General features: G+C 40.3%; 1 pseudogene; it reads left to right on the top strand.

The window, feature by feature from the left end:
- The first annotated feature begins 2,543 nt into the window (after positions 1-2,543).
- LOC149389721 (secreted RxLR effector protein 161 pseudogene) lies at positions 2,544-3,260 on the top strand (annotated as a pseudogene).
- The last annotated feature ends 220 nt before the right edge of the window (positions 3,261-3,480 follow it).

The raw sequence follows: 3,480 nt of genomic DNA, 5'->3' as shown, positions 1-3,480 counted from the left end.
GAAGATTTACCATTAGAGAATGTTCTCGTAATGGAAAGGCCATCACTTATAGTGATTCCTGATGATGATGACACTAGCCCTGAGTCGTGTGAAGGTAATGTACCGTTCACTCACTTACATGTATTAGAAGCATTATATGCTGGAGATTCTCTCTCGTCCTGGATAATTGATTCGGGGACAACTAATCATGTTTGTACAACCTTACAGGTGTTTGACTCGTGGGAGGAACTGAAAGGAGACGAACTACAACTTAGAGTGGGGAACGGAGAGTCCGTCATGGCTAAAGCTTTAGGAATAGTTCGACTCCGATTTGGAAATAAATATTTGATATTAGATTCAGTTTATTTTATTCCTGGGTTCTGTAGAAACCTAATTTCAGTTTCTGAATTACTTAAACAAAAATTCTCTTTATCTGTGAATGAGAAAACTATGAGTGTTTCTTTAGATGGAAGATTAATATGTGATGCCTTATTATATAATGGTTTATATGTATTAACTCCTGAAAATAAATGTTCATTTAATGCTGAAATGTTTAAAGTAGCTAAACCAACATCTAATAAGAAAATTAAACTATCTAGTGATGAACAAACCTATTTATTGCACTTAAGACTTGGTCATATAAATATAAAGAGGCTAGAGAGGCTTTCAAGGCTTGGGCCGTTGAAACACCTTCAAGTGGGAACTCTGCCTGTTTGTGAATCCTGTATTGAAGGAAAAATGACCAAGCGATCTTTTGCTGAAAAAGGATTAAGAGCCACCGAACCTCTGCAACTTGTTCACTCTGACGTATGTGGACCAATGAGTGAAGCTGCGAGAGGCGGTTATGAATACTTCGTCACATTTACTGACGACTATTCTAGATATGGTTTCATTTACCTAATGCAACGAAAATCTGAAACTTTTAGTAAATTCAAAGAATTTCGTGCTTGTGTTGAAAACCAATTGGGTAAGACTATTAAGACCTTTCGATCGGATCGGGGAGGCGAGTTCTTAGACACTGAGTTCACCGATTACTTGCTTAAGCATGGGATTGAGTCGCAATTATCGGCTCCTGGTAACCCTCAACAAAATGGGGTTGCTGAAAGGAAAATAGAACTTTATTAGACATGGTAAGATCCATGATTAGCTACTCTTCACTTTCAACATCTTTCTGGGGTTATGCATTGAAGACTACCATGTATATCTTAAATCAAGTTCCTTCAAAATCTGTATCCGAAACACCCAAAGTACTATGGAATGGAGCACCTGAAGGTTTGCGGCACTTCCGTATTTGGGGTTGTCCCGCTCATGTCTTGAAAAAGAAATCGAGCAAGCTGGAACCAAGAACAAACGTTTGTTTCTTTGTTGGTTATCCAAAAGGGACAAAATGATGTATATTTTATGATCCTTTTGATAGGAAAACATTCGTTTCAACTCATGCTACTTTTCTTGAAGATGATTATGTTAAAAGTCATAAACCTCGAAGTAAAATTATACTCGAGGAAACTGTTAGACCAACCCCGAAGACTAACGTCCAAGGGAATCCATCTCCACCTACAATTGTTGTGAGAGTGGGAGATGAAGAAGAAAACACAAACGTTGGTCCAAGTGCTATACTGCCTCGTCGTAGTGGGAGGGTCGCTAGAGAGCCCGACTGATATCTTGGTTTTGAAGCAAACGTCGTTGCCTTGGATGCGAACGACGACGACCCCGTGTCATTTAATGACGCCATGGTCGACTTGGACAAGGAAAAATGGCTAGAAGCCATGAATCTAGAGATAGAGTCTATGCACTCAAACTCAGTCTGGACTCTTGTAGATGCACCCGAACAAATTAGACCGATTGGGTGCAAGTGGATCTATAAGAGGAAGAAAGGAGCTGATGGACAAGTCGAAACCTTTAAGGCTAGACTTGTGGCTAAGGGTTTTACCCAAAGAGAAGGAATCGACTACGATGAAACCTTCTCTCCTGTAGCCATGTTTCAATCCATCAGAATTCTTCTGGCCATTGCCGCTCATTGCGATTATGAGATTTTGCAAATGGACGTAAAGACGGCATTCTTGAATGGCTATCTGGAAGAAGAAATCTATATGGCTCAACCAGACGGATTCATAGAAAAGGGTCAAGAGCACAAGGTTTGCAAATTATTGAAGTCCATTTATGGACTCAAGCAAGCGTCTAGATCCTGGAACCAAAGGTTTGATGAGGTGATCAAGACCTATGGTTTCGAACAAAACCTTTTTGAGCCTTGTGTTTACAAGTACTCAAAGAAAGTAGTTGTTTTCTTAGTCCTTTATGTAGACGATATCCTCCTTATAGGAAGCGATATTAAAGTAATGTCTGACATAAAGGAGTGGCTGGAAAAGCAATTCCAAATGAAGGATTTGGGGAATGCTGCCTTTGTTCTAGGAATCCAAATCATTCGTGATAGGAAGAACAAACTACTAGCTCTGTCTCAAGGTACTTATATAGATAAGGTACTTTCTCGCTTCTCGATGCAAAATGCCCATGGGGTGTTGTTGCCAATTCGTTCAGGAAAGTTCCTGTCGAAAGAGCAGTGTCCTAAGACACCGCAAGAAGTGGAGGATATGAGTCGAGTTCCATATGCCTCAGCAGTTGGGAGTCTGATGTATGCCATGTTGTGTACTAGACCCAACATATGCTATGCAGTGGGAGTTGTTAGTAGATACCAGTCAAACCCTGGTCAAGAACATTGGGTAGCTGTTAAGCATATCCTAAAATATCTTAAGAGAACTAGAGACATGATGCTTGTATACACAAGTAATGACTTGGTGATACAAGGATACACTGATTCTGATTTTCAAGCAGACCGTGACATGTTGAAGTCAACGTCTGGATCAGTGTTCACTCTCAATGGAGGAGCGATTGTCTGGAGAAGCGTTAAGCAATCTAGTATCGCAGACTCTACTATGGAAGCTGAATATATTGCAGCTTCTGAGGCAGCCAAAGAGGCTGTTTGGCTTAAGAATTTCTTAGCCGAACTGGAGGTAGTTCCTAACATGAACGAGCCTGTGCAACTCCACTGTGATAACACTGGAGCCATCTCAAACTCGAAGGAACCTCGCAGCCATAAGCGAGGAAAGCATATAGAGCGAAAATACCACCATATAAGAGAAATAGTTCGAAGATGAGACGTGGCAGTCATGAAGATCTCGACGTTGGACAACATTGCGGATCCAATGACAAAGGGACTATCTGAACATGTGTTCGTGAAACACGTGGAAGGAATAGGCCTTAGATACATGCCATATCTTCTCTAGGTCAAAGTGGGAGATTGTTAGGAATTCTTGCCCACGAGAAGATACTTATATGTAAATTCTCGTTGAAATTATTAATAAAATAAAGTTTGACATTTATTATCTATTTGAATTGAAAGCGTTATTTCTTATTTAATGAGATTTATTAAACATTCATTATTCCATAGCCTCCGTATCTAACTGAGTCACGTGCTGGACACCTGAGTTCGGGCGGTGTGCTAAA

This window comes from Urtica dioica, chromosome 8 (genome assembly GCF_054948205.1).
Source record: "Urtica dioica subsp. dioica isolate 48M chromosome 8, U.dioica_male_clone48M_v1_H2, whole genome shotgun sequence".
Classification (NCBI taxonomy): Eukaryota; Viridiplantae; Streptophyta; class Magnoliopsida; order Rosales; family Urticaceae; genus Urtica; species Urtica dioica.
Note: the sequence above shows the minus strand (reverse complement) of the source record. Positions and strands in the feature narration are given on the sequence as shown.